Source organism: Bombina bombina, chromosome 1, assembly GCF_027579735.1.
Source record: "Bombina bombina isolate aBomBom1 chromosome 1, aBomBom1.pri, whole genome shotgun sequence".
Taxonomy (NCBI): Eukaryota; Metazoa; Chordata; class Amphibia; order Anura; family Bombinatoridae; genus Bombina; species Bombina bombina.
In genome coordinates, this window is record NC_069499.1 from 237258506 (window position 1) to 237279437 (window position 20932).

Sequence of the window (20932 nt, forward strand, 5' to 3'; positions counted from 1 at the left end):
ATGAACCTCCTGTAGTTCCTTCCATATTGTAAGAATAATTCATTATTCATAATATTAGCCTGTTCATACGAATGCATAAAAATATTAGCATAGCTCGGTGCTACCCGAGAGCCCATGGGGCCTATCTATCAAGCTCCGAAAGGAGCTTGATGGCCCGTGTTTCTGGCGAGTCTTCAGACTCGCCAGAAACAGCAGTTATGAAGCAGCGGTCACAAAGAACGCTGCTCCATAACCTGTCCGCCTGCATCGCCGGAAATCAACCTGATCGAGTACGATCGGGTTGATTGACACCTCCCTGCTGGCGGCCCATTGGCCGCGAGTCTGCAGGGGGCGGCGTTGCACCAGCAGCTTTTGTGAGCTGCTGGTGCAATGATGAATACGGAGAGTGTATTGCTCTCCGCATTCAGCGAGGTCTGGCCGACCTGATCCGCACTGTCGGATCAGGTCCGCCAGACTTTGTTAAATAGAGGCTCATGGCTGTACCCATGCACTGTAGAAAAACATCCTTTTCAAATTTGAAATAGTTTTTATGCAATATGAATTGTAATAGTATTGTAGGTATTCTACAGGAGGCCCCCTAGAACTAGTATTTTCTTGTAACAACTGCCTAACTGCCCTAATCCCCTCCTCATGAGGGATGCAGGTATAAAGATTTGAGACATCCATTGTAACAAATAGCATATTATCCCCACAAGATTCTATTCATTTCAGTGTCTCTAGGAAGTGATCAGAATCTCTTATATATGAGGGTATTTGTTTTACTAGTCCCTGTAGAATATCATCCAAGTATTGGGCCACTGGTTGGTTTAGTGACTCCATAGCAGAGATTATGGGCCTTCCCGGGGGGTCAATGTGAGTCTTATGGATCTTTGGGAGTATATAGAAAACTGGGGTCTTGAGTAAACATGAAGTTTCTCTCTCCCTCCGAAATCCAGCCATTCTGCATCCCCATCAGTAGAATGTTATCCAACTCCCTCTTGTATTCCAAGGTGGGGTTTCTGTTTAATTTTATGTAGTTCTGACTGTTGTTTAATTGTCTTAATACCTCTCCCTGATAATTCTTATAGTCCATTAAGAAAATACTTCCACCCTTGTCAGCAGGCTTCAAATTTATGTCCTTTATTTTTAAGGCCTTTGAGTGCATCCCATTCCCTGTTTTCAAAATTGGGTTTGTTATGTGAAATAGTCTTGTCTAAGATGCCTATATCCTTTCCCACAAGTTTCAGGAAGCTAGTTATATGGGTATTAGGGGTATTGGGATCAAACTTACTGACACCTCTATATTCCCTATGTGTGCCCTGATCTCTGACCCCTTTATCCACAAAAAAGTCTCTAAGCCTTAAGCTGCAACCAAATTTATATAGGTCTACTTTTGTAAGAAACATCTTTCCTTTAGTTTTAGGGACAAAGTTCAATCCTCTCTCTAATATACCCTCTTCTTCTGGTGTTAAGCTGTGTTTTGAAAGGTTTTGATTGCTGGCTGCTCCCGTTTTGCTCCCGTTTTGCTCCCGATTATTCATGCTTTTTCGCCTGCTCCCCCTCCTTGTATGTTGGGGTCTTTTGTTGTTAGCCTCTCTCCTTCCTCCAAAAAAGGCTCCTGGTCTCGGGGTTGCTCCCGGATGATGCAGAGTCAAGCGTTGCTCCCTCTGGGCGTCGCACTCTTTGCACGTCACGCCTGCGCCTCCTGCCTTGTACGGAAACTCCGTATTGCCAAGGATAGATCAGATTCAGTCGATAATCCTCTGCAATTCTCCTTCGCTTGCTCCTCTTGTAAGATGCCAAATCCTCTTTGTATTTTTGAACCTGCTCGTCCAACTTTGTGATCCAATCCTCCATTTTATCTGAGGTAAGTGTCGGTCTGTCTTCTTCTTCAAATTTTATTTTCTTCCTATATAAGGAATATAGAGGTGTCAGTAAGTTTGATCCCAATACCCATAATCCCCATATAACTAGCTTCTTGAAACTTGTGGAAAAGGATATTGGCATCTTAGACAAGACTATTTCACATAACAAACCCAATTTTGAAAGCAGGAAATGGGATGCACTCAAAGGCCTTAAAGGACATAATTTTGAAGCCTGCTGACAAGGGTGGAAGTTTTGTCTTAATGGACTATAAGAATTATCAGGGAGAGGTATTAAGACAAGTAAACAACAGTCAGAACTACATAAAATTAAACAGAAACCCCACCTTGGAATACAAGAGGGAGTTGGATAACATTCTACTGATGGGGATGCAGAATGGCTGGATTTCAGTAGGGAGAGAGAAACTTCATGTTTACTGAATACCCCAAGACCCCAGTTTTCTATATACTCCCAAAGATCCATAAGACTCGCATTGACCCTTCGGAAAGGCCCATAATCTCTGCTATGGAGTCACTAAACCAACCAGTGGCCCAATACTTGGATGATATTCTACAGGGACTAGTAAAACAAATACCCTCATATATAAGAGACTCTGATCACTTCCTAGAGACACTGAAAGGAATAGAATCTTGTGGGGATAATATGCTATTTGTTACAATGGATGTCTCAAATCTTTATACCTGCATCTCCCATGAGGAGGGGATTGAGGCAGTTAGGCAGTTGTTACAAGACAATACTAGTTCTAGGGGGCCTCCTGTAGAATTCCTAACATGACTATTACACTTCATATTGCATAAAAAACTATTTAAAATTTGAAAAGGATGTTTTTCTACAGTGCATGGGTACAGCCATAGGCTCTCGGGTAGCACCGAGCTATGCTAATATATTTATGCATTCATATGAACAGGCTAATATTATGAATAATTAATTATTCTTACAATATGGTAGGAACTACAGGAGGTTCACAGACAATGTGTTTTCTTCTTTGGTATGGTGGTGAAAGTACCCTCACTAGATTCCTGGAAGAGATTAATAAAATTCAGGGCCCCATTAGATTTGTCCCGAAATGGGACAAAGAGAAAATTGAGTTTCTGGATATAGAACTATTCAGAGACAATGACAGGATAGAGACAAGGGTGTGTAGAAAGACTACAGATAGAAACACCTTAGTACGATATGAGAGTTTTCACCCAAGACACCTACTTAACTCTATGCCAAAAGCTCAAATGTTGAAAGCACTGAGACTCACCTCTAAACTGGATGAGGTAGAAAGAGCTGTGGATGAAACATTCTCAGAGAGGGAATACCCAGCCAGTATCTTACAAGATAGCAAAACACAGGCAACAATAGCAAAAGAACAAGATAAATTATTTTTTGTCACTGAGTATACAACAGACAGTTGGAAAATACAAAGGGCTATCCAGGATAATTGGAAAATCCTACAAGGGGATGAGAGATTAAAATCTTTCACAAAAGAACTCCTGATATTCTCTTATAGAAGGGGACGCTTCTTGAAGGATATGTTAGTACAGGCAGACCCCACTGATAAATATGAAAAGTCAGTAAAACATTTTCTGATGAGAAAACCAGGTGTATATAGGTGTCATGGATGCACTACATGTGATAATCTAATCCTAGGCAACACATTCACACACAGCCACACTGGTAGGAGGTATGACATAAGACAGCCATTAAACTGTGAATCCAAATACGTGGTTTATATGATCAAGTGCCAGTGTGGGGACATGTATATTGGAAAGACGGAATGTATGCTGAAGGAGTGAATGGCAGTACCTACTGTAGGTCCAACATCAGACAGGATTTAGAGAAAGGGGAGTCAGATCAGCCTGTGGCTAAACATTTTCTGAAAAAGGGCCACTCTGTGTCTAGTCTCAGATGTTGTCCTATAGACCAAATACAACCTCTGAAACGAGGGGGTGATAGAAAGACCATTTTATTACAAAGAGAGGCCAGATGGATCTCTGAACTAGACACAGTCCACCCCAGGGGCTTGAATACACACCTGTCTCTGTCCTGTTTCTTGTAAAATAAGTCATCTGAAACTCAATAAGCTGAATTTTTGATTATATTATTATAGTGCACTTTTGTACCACTAATGGAGGGGATATAGTAGTTAGTTTATAAATCAGTTATTATAGTTATTTGTAAATATGTTTATTACCCTGTAATCCTAACAATTTTTTCTAGTGATGCACATGTGACTATAGTATTCTAATGTATTAATGCTTTATTTTAGGTAGAAAAAAGGAAAATTCCAGTAATCAGTTAAATGAACGGAATTCAGATTCTACCTTAAGAAAATCAGATAATCACAGGGTCATAGAGCATCACCTGAGTGAGTGGGGGAGTGGTTTAACAGGGTATAAATATTGTGTTAGTTTGCATTGCATGTTACCTTGACAAAGGCCCAGGTTGGGGCCAAAACTTTGGAAAATAAATGTTGAAAAACCTATGAAAAAGAGATGAGTCTTTCTTGTATATCTATATTCATTTGTGACCCAGGCTCTAAAAAGTTATGCTAGAGTGCTAACCTTGCATGGAAACATATATATATATATATATATATATATATATATATATATATATATATATATACATATATATATATATATATATATACATATACAGAGAGAAGTGCACTCACAGGAACGAACAACTGGCTCAATAACATTGTTAGCCTGTTCTATGGCGATTTACCCCCTGGGTGCAGCTTTTTAGCCCGGTAATGCCTTTCACAGAGTAGAACTTTCCTGTAGTATATCAGTCTGATCCCGCCTATAACGGTCAGTTCTGCGCCAAAATACCAGGCAATTCCTCTCTGAACAAGGAACACAGCAACCCCAGATGATCATTTCGGCCTTCATTGGGCCTCGTCAGTGAGGTGTAGCTATATTCCTCTAAGCACACTGAGCAAGGAGTCCACGTCTGGTTGCCCCTTTTTCCCATAGGGAGACTAAATACATACAGAGAGAAGTGCACTCACAGGAACGAACAACTGGCTCAATAACACTGTAAGCCTGTTCTATGGCGATTTACCACCTGGGTGCAGCTTTTTAGCCCAGTAATGCCTTTCACAGAGTAGAACTTTCCTGTAGTATATCAGTCTGATCCCGCCTATAACGGTCAGTTCAGCGCCAAAATACCAGGCAATTCCTCTCTGAACAAGGAACACAGCAACCCCAGACGATCGTTTCGGCCTTCATTGGGCCTCGTCAGTGAGGTGTAGCTATATTCCTCTAAGCACACTGAGCAAGGAGTCCACGTCTGGTTGCCCCTTTTTCCCAGGTGGGACCAGACTGATATACTACAGGAAAGTTCTACTCTGTGAAAAGCATTGCTGGGCTAAAAGAAGTTGCACCCAGGTGGTAAATCGCCATAGAACAGGCTAACAATGGTATTGAGCTGGTTGTTCGTTCCTGTGAGTGCATTTCTCTCTGTGTGTATAGATATATATAGATAGATAGATAGATATCTGTGTGTGTATATAAATATATTAAATAAATTGTATCAAAATACAGTCAGATATATCTAGAAATAGGTATTTATGAATTAACAGAACATGCTATGTGAAGATTTTACCTGTTGGCATGACTAACAATTGGAGAATATGAATATACTTTGTATATAATAAACAGCAGACTTTTAATTTGCAACAAGGATGTGTCTGCACGCGAGGGGGATGTTAGGGTTTTTTCACCTTTTTTTCTCTCCATTGACTTCTTTGGGGGAATATGCTATTGCGCACACAATATTCTAAGTGGGGCTTTTGACGTACATCGGGTTAGAGCACGAGTGAAAACTATTTACTTTCAACTGGTAATAAGCGCTCCAGTTGTAATGTGGCCTTTTTTTGGCATTATACATCCTACCTAGGCTGTTTATTAAAAGATGCCTTGAACGTTATGATAAATGCATAAGAAGTTCATAGTATAAAAAATATCAAGGAGCAAAAAGAGGGGTCATTGTGTACGTATCTAATTAGCCAATTCCTGACCAGTGTTAAATGCACTGTATTATGTCATATTGCTGTTTACAAATGGATACATACAAAAATACATATTTCAGGGGCCTTTTAAAGAAACCCTGACATATGTATATTCCATAAGAGTAATTTTTTAGAGCATTAATATTGCAGCCTGTATATGCTAAGAAAACGCGTACTCCTCTAGCATGTACTAATATGATCCACCAGGTATTGTTTTACTGAAAGGGCAAGAAAAGTATTAATATTATTATTATTTTTTGGGATTTTTTGTTAAAGGGATAAATAGGTAGGCTCAGGAGCAGCAAATCACTGCAGTGCCAGCTGATGATTGGTGGCTGTAAATATATATATATATATATATATATATATATATATATACACACATATACACACACTTGGCTCACTAGATGTGTTCAGATAGCTTCTGCTCCTGAGAATACTCTTTAACAAATGATACAAAAAGAACAAAGCATCTTTGATAATGTAAGTAAATGTAGAAGCTGTTTAAAATTGCATGTTCTATCTGAATATTGCAAGTTTATATATGTATTTTCTTTTGCTCACAATATTTTATCCCTTGTCTAAGTGTTTATATAATAGTAGGTACCTCTTACCTTTATGTAAAATGCATAAAAGTATCTTTACTCTTTCCATGGATACTTACAAATACTGCAATACCAAACCATATATAATAAAAATGTAGGTAAATACCTATCACTTTTATTATTGTGCCAACATTGTTACAATAGCCTCTGTCACCTACTTTATTATTCTTGTTAAAACTTAATAAAACTAAGGAAGAAAACAAATGAAGGTATAGCTGTATGAATATGTATGTACCTTTGAGGAGCAGTTGCAGTAGCTATGTATATGGTGTATATAGTTCTCCACTACTAATGCAAGTGGAACTGTACATCAGTGAATTGGAGCAGTACGGCTGTGTTCATAACATGTAAATATCAGATTTTAAGGAAGTAAAGAAGGGAAGTTATTTCTGCAGCTGGCAAAGAAAATTAGGTCTGAATTAGAAACAGATGCTAGAAATAAGAACCAAATGTGTCCCATTCATTTTAATTCAGACTGGAGCTAATGAGGTCTGCTGTTGTTGCGGCTGATCAGGTGATGACCTGCACACTATACTCCGCCAGGCAGCTAAATGGCACAATCACTGCTGCACAAAATCTTTTTCTACACAAGAAGATTTATTGATTTGTTTCTTGTGTGTCAGCTGTTAATCAGAGCACCTAATCGTTCTGCCTGTCACTTAGGGCCTCATGATCTAAATCTCTCTGCTCTGGCGAGATGATCGAATACATCTCGTCAGTACCATAAGGTCCCTCCAAAGACTTTTCAAAAGGCGATTTTATTTGTTGAGAGTTGTTCATCTCTCTATGCAGAGTTCTAAGTGTGAAGGAGAAGACACCTACATTGCAAAATAATGCTCAAAAAAGCCCCCAATAAATTGGCAAGATTTCTCTCCATGCCAGCAAGTTTGTATAAACCATTTAGTGTAGGTGCAGATGTATTCAGTTTTTTTTTTCTGGAATTATTTAGCAATTTAAAACATTATACACAGGTAAAATACTGCTATTTATTACTACAGCAGACATGAAATAATTCCTGTAGCAAATATAACATCAGTCTGTTCATAAATATAACACACTGTGTATTACAGGGATATAACAGGGAAAAATGCTCTTATGTGTTAGAAAATCTTATTGTACTATTGCTCGCTTTAATCTATGTGTTTAACTGCTGCATCTAGTTAGCCAATGACAAGAAGCATATGTGTGGCCCCCAATCAGCATCTAGCTCCCAGTAGTCCATTGCTGCTACTGAGCCTACCGAGTTATGCTTTTCAAAAAAAGGACATCAAGAGAACGAAGTAAATTTGATACTAGAAGTAAGTTGGAAATTTTCCTAAAGGGATAGTAAACACCAAAATTGTTATTGTTTATAAAGATAGATAATCCCTTTATTTACCATTCCGCAGCTTTGCATAACCAACACTGTTATATTAAAGGGACAGTCTACACCAGAATTGTTATTGTTTAAAAAGATAGATAATCCCTTTATTACCCATTCCCCAGTTTTGCACAACCAACAGACTTAAATAAATACACTTTTTACCTCTGTGATTATCCTGTATTTAACCCTTTGCAAACTGCCCCCTTATTTCAGTTCTTTTGACAGACATCCATTTTAGCCAATCAGAACTGGCTCACCTGAACTCCACGTACGTGAGCACAGTGTTATCTATTTCACACACATGAACTAACCCTCTAGTGGTGAAAGACTGTCAAAATGCCCTGAGAGAAGAGGCGGCCTTCAAGGACTTAGAAATTAGCATATGAACCTCCTTAGGTTTAGTTTTCAACTAAGAATACCAAGAGAACAAAGCAAAATTGGTGATAAAAGTAAATTGGAAAATTGTTTAAAATTACATTCTCTATCTGAATCATGAAAGTTTATTTTGGACTAGACTGTCCCTTTAATATACGTTTAACCTCTGTGATTACTTAGTGCTGAATCTTAAATAACTTCACGTGCGTGAGCACAATGTTATTTATATGAAACACATGAACTGATTCCCTCTAGCTGTGAAATACTGTCAAATGCATTCAGATGAGAGGTGGCCTTCAAGGGCTTAGAAATTAGCATATGACCCTACCTAGGTTTAGCTTTCAACTAAGAATACCAAGAGAACAAAGCAAATTTGAAGATACAAGGAAATTAGAAAGTTGTTTAAAATGACATGCCCTATCTGAATCATGAAAGTTTAATTTGGACTTTACTATCCCTTTAAAATTGCATTCTCTCTTTCATGTTTTAAGCAGCTTTTTGTTTAACTCTAAATATATTGCAAAGTGTTTTCAAATATTAGGTTTACTATTAAACTGATGTCCTAACTAGATGGTAAATGGTGGAATACTGGGATAAACACTGAAGAGTTTTTGTTTGGCACCTCAACAGCTCCCCCCACTGGCTCATTTTTATAATCGCATGATATATTTTTTTATAAAGATAATCATTTCATCATAGAGCAGCAGCAAAGCAATGGGATAAACAAACTAAATTTAGTTCATCATTGACAAACTGATGAACAAGATCAAACTGATTTAAATAAACAACATTTTCTGAGCCATGTGCTGTCTGTCTAGTGCAGTTGTTCAGATTTTTATAGATCAGTAGCTTTTCACTCATCTTTGAGAATTATAGATTTATCCGGTGCAAGAGATGGCAGCTTATGAAAAGCATCTTCTAGTGTTATATAAAGGTACTGCAGTAACAAAACAGGCTAGGCAGTTAAATAATACGTTTAGTATACAGTAGCTGCTATCACAACTAACTGCTAGAAGACTAGAAAACATGTTTACATTTTTGTCTGTCTTTATAAATGGCTTAAACTGCATTTATATTGCCGATATAAAGCTCATTCATAGCTGTTAAAATTGTTACCAAACGTTGTTACTGCTGACTAAGGTGTCAGATTTTCATTTTACGCTGGCTGCATTAAACACCTTGAGATTTTTATATAAAATGTTTAGTTATATGTATTGAAACATCTTTTGCAGACTCTGCTACATATATGTCCCTAATTGGCTTGTACTATACTAACATTATGACTATGGCTAACCTTGCTGTCTACAGACTAAAACCATATAAGCAAATGATAGGTGGAGTTTGAATATTGACAAATATAGCAACCAGGGTGGATTTGATTTAAATGAAGTCAATTAAAATTACAATTTAAATCACTTGTCAGCAAGACTTGAATCATGTTTTTTACATAAAGACTCATTCTTGCTGGGCCAAAAGTTAAAGTTTATACTCCAAACGAGGAGTCCCAGAAGTCTAGAATACAGCACACTCCACATAATGTCAATAAAAAAATTTTTTATCAAGGGACACAAAGGTAACCAAATACCAATGGAAGTTTATTACACAATATAATTATAAATAGACATAAAAAGGGGATAAATCCCCAAACCATCCACTCATAGAAAAATAAAATATGCCGGCTACTGCAAGTTGTTAAATGTGCACATTAATAAGCAGAAGTCCTGTCTCTCCTAAGTTCTTAAAGGAATAGTAAACTCCAGTTTTTTCTTTCATGATTCAGATAGGAGTGAATTAGAAAGTTGTTTAAAATTGCATGCTCTATTATCAATTTTTCTTCATTCTCTTGCTATCTTTATTTGAAAAAGCAGGAATGAAAGCTTTGGAGCCAGTCTATTTTTGGTTCAGTACCCTGGGATAGGGCTTGCTGATTGGAGGCTACATTTAGCCATCCAATCAGCAAACGCAACCCAGGTTCTGAACCTACAATGGGCCGGCTCCAAAGCTTTTATTCCTGCTTTTTCAAATAACGATACAATGAAAAATTTATAATAGGAGTAAATTAGAAAGTTGCTTAAACTTGCTTGCTCTATCCGAATCATTATATTTTTTGGGGGGTTTAGTGTCCCTTTAAGCTAATGAATGCAAAAAATACCAAATGTAGAAACATAGCAATCCACAAGGTCCTAAGCATCTAATGCATTCCGACAGCCAACCAAATGCCCAGGTGTATAAATACACACATAGGGAGTAATCCAGTACTTATCCATGATGAAGACTGCTGTAATGGTGTCCCCTAACTTCACTTCTTGAGCATTTTTTACTGCAGGGAACCCCTCCCCCCACCTATCCTCATCACCTGGGCACATGATGCAATACTGAGAGATCGAATGGATAAAGGAAGACAGTGACAGTTATTAAAGGACCACTCAGTGCAGTAGAATTACATAATTAGCACGTGCATAATAAAAAGACAATGTTTTAACACCTACTCTGAATTTCAAATAAGCAGTAGATTTTTTTTCTGACAAAGGTATTTTCCCCCCCATTTTCCGGCCCCCTGTATCATGTGACAGACATCAGCCAATCATAAACTAGTATACGTATACCCTGTGAGCTTGTGCACATGCTCAGTGGGATCTTGTTACCCAGAAAGTGTGGATATAAAAAAAACTGTGTAAAATGTGATAATGGAAGTAAATTGGATATTGTCTTAAAACTTCATGCTATTTCTGAATCATAAGAGTTTATTTTGACTTGAGTGTCTCTTTAAGAGGGTGAGACTGGCGGAGTTAGGGGACAACACACTGTTCTAATCTTAATATTTCAAAACCAGATAAAGGTTTACATTTTAGAATAACTAAATAACAATCTAAATAGTTTTATTTAACTAAAAAAACAACATTGTCTCATTTTTACTGATTGCCCCTCCCTCCTCACACTTCGCTTTTTCCACTGCAAACATCTTCTATTCATTGAACGTCTTGAAACATAGAATTGCATAATCAACAAGTTCATATTAAAAAGACAATGCGATAGCACTTACTCTGAAAATTAAATAAGTACTAGATTTTATCTGACAAATTTTTAAATAAAAATTATTTCCATTTGTCAGCCGCGGTATCATGTAAGAGCCAAGAAAGTAATTTACAAGGTCCAAATCCCAAAGGTAATTATGAATATTTTACATTCCAATGTTCTTCATATAGAAGAAAATGTTTAATATATATTATTATTATTATACTTTATTTATGAAGCGCCATCATATTCCGCAGCGCTGTCCATGGATACAGTTCATTTAAATAAAACAATAATATAAAACTTCTAAGACTAAGAGACAGGACAGAATTTACAAACACATACAGGAGGAATCGAGGGCCCTATTCCCGTGGGAATTTACAATCTAGAAGGGTAGGAGGTTGACAAACAGGGAGGTGAGGACTGTAAGAGTGAGAAAGATGTTAATGCAGAGTTAGAGGAGGGAATGTTGTTAGGTAAGAGAAATTAATTTATTACTGAGTTGGGTGGTAGGCTTCTCTGAACAGAAAAGTCTTCAGAGAGCATTTAAAGGAAGAAAGATTAGGGCAAAGCCTGACAGCACGAGCGAGAGTGTTCCAGAGGGTAGGTGCTGCACGACAGAAGTCCTGGTGGGCGGGCTGGAGTATACTTGTTGATTAGAGAGGATAGGTAGTGGGGAGCGGTGTTTTTTTATATATATATATATATATATATATATGTATGTATGTATGTATGTGTGTGTGTGTATGTGTGTGTGTGTATATGTATGTATATATATATATATATATATATATATGTGTATATATATATATATATATATATCCTATATAACAAAAGGCCAAGTGTGTTTGTCCGAAGCTGTCATGTGCAGTAGAGACTGCGCAAGGTCAAACACACCTGGCCTTCCAACTGACCTGGCGTCGTGTGGTGGAGTGGGCGTGACCGGGCGGATGCGGAGTGGGCGTGACCGGCGGATGCGGAGTGGGCGTGACTGGGCGTGACCAGATGCCGGGGCAGTTGCAGAGAGAGAGCTCTAAAGAGCCGATTCCTCAGACAAGGGTAACCTTTTTAGGTTTCCAAATAGATTCAGTATCCATGACTTTGTCTCTAACAGACAAGAGACGTCTGAAATTGGTTGCAGCCTGTCGGAACCTTCAGTCTAAGTCATTCCCTTCAGTAGCTATGTGCATGAAGGTTTTAGGTCTCATGACTGCAGCATCGGACGCAATCCCCTTTGTTCGTTTTCACATGAGACCTCTTCAGCTTTGTATGCTGAATCAATGGTGCAGGGATTATACAAGGATATCACAATTAATATCCTTAAATCCCAATGTTCGACTATCTCTGACTTGGTGGTTAGATCACCATCTTCAGTTTTGGCCTCTATTGAAGAGAGAGCCGTTTATTTGTTTTCAGAAAGACAATGTCACAACTGTGGTGTATGTCAATCATCAGGGTGGGACTTACAGTCCTCAGGCTATGAAAGAAGTATCCCGGATACTTGTTTGAGCAGAATCCAGCTCCTGTCAAATTTCTGCGGTCCATATCCCAGGTATAGACAATTGGGAAGCGGATTATCTCAGTCGTCAAGCTTTACATCCGGGAGAGTGGTCTCTTCCCCCAGCATGGGCTCACAGGTTTTGATATGCGGATCTTGTTCTGATGTCCAGTTGCCAACCATGGCCACTTCCACTAAGGCCAGACCTTCTATCTCAAGGTCCGTTTTTCCATCAGGATCTCAAATCATTAAATTTGAACGCTTAGTGCTTAGTCATAGAGGTTTCTCTGACTCAGTGTTTTCTTTCATGTAATTGGCAAGAGTCCATGAGCTAGTGACGTATGGGATAGCAATACCCAAGATGTGGAACTCCACGCAAGAGTCACTAGAGAGAGAGGGATAAAAAATAAAGACAGCCAATTCCGCTGAAAAAAATCAATCCACAACCCAAATCATAAGTTTTAATCTTATAATAAAAAAGAAAAAAAATGAAATTATAAGCAGAAGAATCAAACTGAAACAGCTGCCTGAAGAACTTTTCTACCAAAAACTGCTTCTGAAGAAGAAAAAACATCAAAATGGTAGAATTTAGTAAATATATGCAAAGAAGACCAAGTTGCTGCTTTGCAAATCTGATCAACTGAAGCTTCATTCTTAAAAGCCCAGGAAGTGGAAACTGACCTAGTAGAATGAGCTGTAATCCTCTGAGGCGGGGATTTACCCGACACCAAATAAGCGTGATGACTCAAAAGCTTTAACCAAGATGCCAAAGAAATGGCAGAAGCCTTCCGACATTTCCTAGAACCAGAAAAGATAACACATAGACTAGAAGTCTTCCTGAAAACTTTAGTAGCTTCAACATAATATTTCAAAGCTCTCTCCACATCCAAAGAATGTAAAGATCTTTCCAAAGAATTCTTAGGATGGGGACACAAAGAAGGGACAACAATTTCCCTACTAATGTTGTTGGAATTCACAACTTTAGGTAAGAATTTAAATTTAGTCTGCAAAACTGCCTTATCCTGATGAAAAATCAGAAAAGGAGACTCACAAGAAAGAGCAGATAATTCAGAAACTTTTCTAGCAGAACAGATGGCCAAAAGAAACAACACTTTCCAAGAAAGCAATTTAATGTCCAAAGAATGCATAGGCTCAAACGGAGGAGCCTGTAAAGCCTTCAAAACCAAATTAAGATTCCAAGGAGGAGAGATTGATTTAATGACAGGCTTGATACGAACCAAAGCCTGTACAAAACAATGAATATCAGGGAGTTTAGCAATTTTTCTGTGGAATAAAACAGAAAGAGCAGAGATTTGTCCTTTCAAGGAACTCGCAGACAAACCCTTATCCAAACCATCCTGAAGAAACTGTAAAATTCTAGGAATTCTAAAAGAATGCCAAGAGAATTTATGAGACGAACACCATGAAATGTAAGTCTTCCAAACTCAATAATAAATCTTTCTAGAAACAGATTTACTAGCCTGCAACATAGTATTAATCACTGAGTCAGAGAAACCTCTATGACTAAGCACTAAGCGTTCAATTTCCATACCTTCAAATTTAATGATTTGAGATCCTGATGGAAAAACGGACCTTGAGATAGAAGGTCTGGCCTTAGCGGAAGTGGCCATGGTTGACAACTGGACATCCGAACAAGATCCACATACCAAACCTGTGAGCCCATGCTGGAGCCACCAGCAGCACAACCGATTGCTCCATGATGATCTTGGAAATCGCTCTTGGAAGAAGAACTAGATGCGGAAAAATATAGGCAGGTTGATAAATCCAAGGAAGTGTCAATGCATCCACTGCTTCTGCCTGAGGATCCCTGGACCTGGACAGGTACCTGGGAAGTTTCTTGTTTAGATGAGATGCCATCAGATCTATTTCTGGAAGCCCCCACATCTGAACAATTTGAAAAAACACATCTGGGTGAAGAGACCACTCTCCCTGATGTAAAGCTTGACGACTGAGATAATCCGCTTCCCAATTGTCTATACCTGGGATATGGACCGCAGAAATTAGACAGGAGCTGGATTCTGCCCAAACAAGTATTCGGGATACTTCTTTCATAGCCTGAGGACTGTGAGTCCCACCCTGATGATTGGCATACGCCACAGTTGTGACATTGTCTGTCTGCAAACAAATAAACGGCTTTCTCTTCAATAGAGGCCAAAACTGAAGAGCTTTGAGAATCGCACGGAGTTCCAAAATATTGATTGGTAATCTCGCCTCTTGAGATTTCCAAACCCCTTGTGCTGTCAGAGATCCCCAGACAGCTCCCCAATCTGAAAGATTTGCATCTGTTGTGATCACAGTCCAGGTTGGATGAACAAAAGAGGCCCCTTGAACTATACAATGGTGATCTAACCACTAAGTCAGAGATAGTCGAGCATTGGGATTTAAGGATATTAAAGGGACAGTCAAGTCCAAAAAAAACTTTCATGATTTAAATAGAGTATGCAATTTTAAACAACTTCCCAATTTACTTTTATCACCAATTTTGCTTTGTTCTCTTGGTATTCTTAGTTGAAAGCTAAAACTAGGAGGTTCATATGCTAATTTCTTAGACCTTGAAGACTGCCTCTAATCTGAATACATTTTGACCACTAGAGGGCATTAGTTCACATGTTTCATATAGATAACATTGAGTTCATGCACGTAAACTGACCTAGGACTGAGCACTGATTGTCTGTCAAAAGAACTGAAATAAGGGGGCAGTCAGCAGAAGCTTAGATACAAGATAATTACAGAGGTAAAAAGTATATTAATATAACTGTGTTGGTTGTGCAAAACTGGGGAATGGGTAATAAAGGGATAATTTTTATTTTTAAACAACAAAAATTCTGGTGTTGACTGTCCCTTTAATTGTGATATCCTCGTATAATCCCTGCACCATTGATTCAGCATACAAAGCTGAAGAGGTCTCATGTGAAAACTAGCAAAGGGGATTGCGTCCAATGCTGCAGTCATGAGACCTAAAACCTTCATGCACATAGCTACTGAAGGGAATGACTGAGACTGAAGGTTCCGACAGGCTGCAACCAATTTCAGACGTCTCTTGTCTGTTAGAGACAAAGTCATGGATACTGAATCTATTTGGAAACCTTAAAAGGTTACTCTTGTCTGAGGAATCAAAGAACTTTTTGGTAAATTGATCCTCCAACCATGTCTTTGAAGAAACAACTCTAGTTGATTTGTGAGAGATTCTGCAGAACGTAAAGACTGAGCAAGTACCAAGATATCGTCCAAATAAGGAAACACCGCAATAACCCGCTCTCTGATTACAGAGAGTAGGGCACTGAGAACCTTTGAAAAGATCCTTGGAGCTGTCGCTAGGCCAAAAGGAAGAGCAACAAATTGGTAATGCTTGTCTAGAAAAGAGAATCTCAGGAACTGATAGTGATCTGCATGAATCGGAATATGAAGATATGCATCCTGTAAGTCTATTGTGGACATATAATGCCCTTGCTGAACAAAAGGCAGAATAGTCCTTATAGTCACCATTTTGAATGTTGGTACTCTTACATAACGATTCAAGACTTTTAGATCCAGAACTGGTCTGAATGAATTTTCTTTCTTTGGAACAATGAACAGATTTGAATAAAACCCCAGACCTTTTCCTGAAAAGGAACTGGCACGATTACCCCAGATAACTCCAGGTCTGAAACACACTTCAGGAAAGCCTGCGCTTTCTCTGGGTTAACTGGAATGCATGAGAGAAAGAAACTCCTCACAGGCGGTCTTACTCTGAAACCTATTCTGTACCCCTGAGAGACAATGTTCTGAATCCAATGATTTTGGACTGATTTTATCCAAACATCCTTGAAAAGTTTTAATCTGCCCCCTACCAGCTGAGCTGGAATGAGGGCTGCACCTTCATGCGGACTTGGGGGCTGGTTTAGATCTCTTAAATGGCTTGGATTTATTCCAGATTGAAGAAAGCTTCCAATTGAAGACATATTCCTTAGGGCAATGATTAGTTTTCTGTTCCTTATTTTGTCGAAAGGAACGAAAACGGTTAGAAGCTTTAAATTTACCCTTAGATTTTTTATCCTGAGGCAAAAAAGCTCCCTTCCCCCCAGTAACAGTTGAAATTATAGAATCCAACTGAGAACCAAATCATTTATTACCTTGGAAAGAAAGAGATAGCAAAGTCGATTTAGAAGTCATATCAGCATTCCAAGATTTAAGCCATAAAGCTCTTCTAGCTAAAATAGCTAAAGACATATATCTAACATCAATTCTGATGATATCAAAAATTACATCACAAATGAAATTATTAGCATGTTGAATTAACTTAACAATGCTATACACATTATGATCGGATACTTGTTGCGCTAAAGTTTCCAACCAAAAAGTTGAGGCAGCTGCAACATCAGCCAAAGAAATAGCAGGCCTAAGAAGATGGCCTGAACATAAATAAGCTTCCCTTATATAAGATTCAAGCTTCTTATCTAAAGGATCTTTAAAAGAAGTACTAGCTTCCGTAGGAATAGTAGTACGTTTAGCAAGAGTAGAGATGGCCCCATCAACTTTGGGGATCTTTTCCCAAAACTCCAATCTATCAGAAGGCAAAGGATACAATTTGTTAAACCTTGAAGAATGAGTAAAAGAAATACCCAGTCTATTCCATTCCTTAGAAATCATATCTGAAATAACATCAGGAACTGGAAAAAACTGGAATAACTACATGAGGTTTATAAACCGAATTTAAACGTTTACTAGTTTTAGTATCAAGAGGACTAGTCTCCTCCATATCTAATGCAATCAACACTTCTTTTAATAAAGAATGACTATACTCCATTTTAAATAAATAAGAGGATTTGTCAGTGTCAATATCTGAGGCAGGATCCTCTGAATCAGAGATAGATAAATCAGTATGTTGTCGGTCATTAGAAAATTCATCAACTCTATGAGAAGTTTTAAAAGACCTTTTACGTTTATTAGAAGGCGGAATGGCAGACAAAGCCTTCTGAATGGAATCAGAAATAAATTCTCTTAAATTTACAGGAATATCCTGAACATTAGATGTTGAAGGACCAGCAACATGTAATGAACTACTACTGATGGAAACATTTTCTGCATATAAAAGTTTATCATGACAACTATTACAAACTACAGCTGGAGGAACAGTTACCACAAGTTTACAACAAATGCACTTAGCTTTGGTAGAACCGATATCAGGCAGCAGGATTCCAGTAGTAGATTCTGAGACAGGATAAGATTGAGACATCTTGCAGTATGTAAAAGAAAAAACAACATATAAAGCAAAATTATCAATTTCCTTATATGACAGTTTCAGGAATGGGAAAAAATGCAAACAGAATAGGCCTCTGACATAGAAAAAAAGACCAGAGGCAAAAGGAATGAGGTCTTAAATAATGAAAAAAATGTTTGGCGCCAAGTATGACGCAATAAATGATAGCATTTTGCGCTCTTGCGAGCCTAATACAGCCCACAATTTAAAATGAGTCAATTTGAAAACCTTAGGTAAGAATTTTAACTTATTTAAAAAAAAAAAAAAAAAAAAAAAAAAAAAGCATTTCCCAGATATGAAACTGACAGTCTGCAAAAAGGAAATATACTGATAAACCTGGATCATGGCAAATATAAGTACAAACATATATTTAGAACTTTATATATAAAGTGCCAAACCATAGCTGAGAGTGTCTTAAGTAAAAGAAACATACTTACCAAAAGACACCCATCCACATATAGCAGATAGCCAAACCAGTACAGTATCAGTAGAGGTAATGGTATATAAGAGTATATCGTCGATCTGAAAAGAGAGGTAGGAGATGAATCTCTACGACCGATAACAGAGAACCTATGAAATAGATCCCGTTAGGAAGACCATTGTATTCAATAGGTGATACTCCCTTCACATCCCTCTGACATTCACTGTACTCTGAGAGGAACCGGGCTTCAACATGCTGAGAAGCGCATATCAACGTAGAAATCTAGCACAAACTTACTTCACCACCTCCATAGGAGGCAAAGTTTGTAAAACTGAATTGTGGGTGTGGTGAGGGGTGTATTTATAGGCATTTTGAGGTTTGGGAAACTTTGCCCCTCCTGGTAGGATTATATATCCCATACGTCACTAGCTCATGGACTCTTGCCAATTACATGAAATAAATAGTTTAACCCCTTAAGGACAAGGCGATTTTTCAATTTCTTTCCCTTAAGGACCAGGGCTGCGGTGTTTGTGTTTAGCTGTAATTTTCCTCTTACTCATTTACTGTACCCACACATATTATATACCGTTTTTCTCGCCATTAAATGGACTTTCTAAAGATACCATTATTTTCATCATATCTTATAATTTTTTATAAAAAAATTATAAAATATGAGGAAAAAATGGAAAAAAACACACGTTTTCTAACTTTGACCCCCAAAATCTGTTACACATCTACAACCACCAAAAAACACCCATGCTAAATAGTTTCTAAATTTTGTCCTGAGTTTAGAAATACCCAATGTTTACATGTTCTTTGCTTTTTTTGCAAGTTATAGGGCAATAAGTAAAAGTAGCATATTTCAAAACCACTTTTTTTTCAAAATTAGCGCTAGTTACATTGGGACACTGATATCTTTCAGGAATCCCTGAATATCCCTTGACATGTATATATTTTTTTTTAGAAGACATCCCAAAGTATTGATCTAGGCTCATTTTGGTATATTTCATGCCACCATTTCACCGCCAAATGAGATCAAATAAAAAAAATTGTTCACTTTTTCACAATTTGTTTCACAAACTTTAGGTTTCTCAGTGAAATTATTTACAAACAACTTGTGCAATTATGGCATAAATGGTTGTAAACGCTTCTCTGGGATCCCCTTTGTTCAGAAATAGCAACATATATGGCTTTGGCATTGCTTTTTGGTAATTAGAAGGCCGCTCAATGCCACTGCGCACCACATGTGTATTATGCCCATCAGTGAAGGGGTTAATTAGGTAGCATGTAGGGAGCTTCTAAGGTTAATTTTAGCTTTAGTGTAGTGTAGTAGACAACCCCAAGTATTGATCTAGGCCCATCTTGGTATATTTCATGCCACCATTTCACCGCCAAATACGATCAAATGAAAAAAAAAAACGTTACATTTTTCACACTTTTAGGTTTCTCACTGAAATTATTTACAAACAGCTTGTGCAATTATGGCACAAATGGTTGTAAAAGCTTCTCTGGGATCCCCTTTGTTCAGAAATAGCAGACATATATGGCTTTGGTGTTGCTTCTTGGTAATTAGAAGACCGCTAAATGCAGCTGCGCACCACACGTGTATTATGCCCAGCAGTGAAGGGGTTAATTATGGAGCTTGTAGGGTTAATTTTAGCTTTAGTGTAGTGTAGTAGACAACCCAAAGTATTGATCTAGGACCATTTTGGTATATTTCATGCCACCATTTCCCCGCCAAATGCGATCAAATAAAAACTAAACGTTCACTTTTTCACAAACTTTAGGTTTATCACTGAAATTATTTACAAACAGCTTGTGCAATTACGGCACAAATGGTTGTAAATGCTTCTCTGGGATCCCCTTTGTTCAGAAATAGCAGACATATATGGCTTTGGTGTTGCTTTTTGGTAATTAGAAGGCCGCTAAATACCGCTGCGCATCACACGTGAATTATGTCTAGCAGTGAAGGGGTTAATTAGGTAGCTTGTAGGGAGCTTGCAGGGTTAATTTTAGCTTTAATGTAGTGATCAGCCTCCCACCTGACACATCACACCCCCTGATCCCTCCCAAACAGCTCTCTTTCCTCCCTTACCCCATAATTGTCCCCGCCATCTTAAGTACTGGCAGAAAGTCTGCCAGTACTAAAATAAAAGGTATCTTTTATTTTTTATATATTTTTTTAGCATATTTACATATGCTGATGTGTAGGATCCTCCCTTAGCCCCCAACCAGCTCTCTAACCCTCCCCCTCTACCTTATTGGTAGCCATCTTGGGTACTGGCAGCTGTCTGCCAGTACACAGTTTACTAAAAAAAACTGCTTTTTTTTATATTTTATTAATTTTTTCTGTAGTGTAGCTTCCCCCCAGCCAAAGAGCAACCTCCCACCCCCTCCCAGATCCCTTAGAGTGGGCAAAAAATCAATTTAAAAAATAAATCTATCATACTTTTTAAAAAAAAATTCTGTAGTGTAGCCGTTCCCACCCTGTGCACGCACTCGCCTCCGACGATCCCGCCCCCCTCA

The 20932-nt window shown here is 38.1% G+C and overlaps 1 long non-coding RNA gene across 1 annotated transcript in view; it reads left to right on the plus strand.

The window, feature by feature from the left end:
- LOC128645122 (uncharacterized) overlaps window positions 1–20932 on the plus strand; it is a 34520-nt gene that overhangs the window by 7629 nt on the left and 5959 nt on the right. Inside the window, exon 3 of the long non-coding RNA XR_008400078.1 lies at window positions 4121–4219. This is a non-coding gene — a long non-coding RNA (uncharacterized LOC128645122). The remainder of the gene's footprint in view (window positions 1–4120; window positions 4220–20932) is intronic.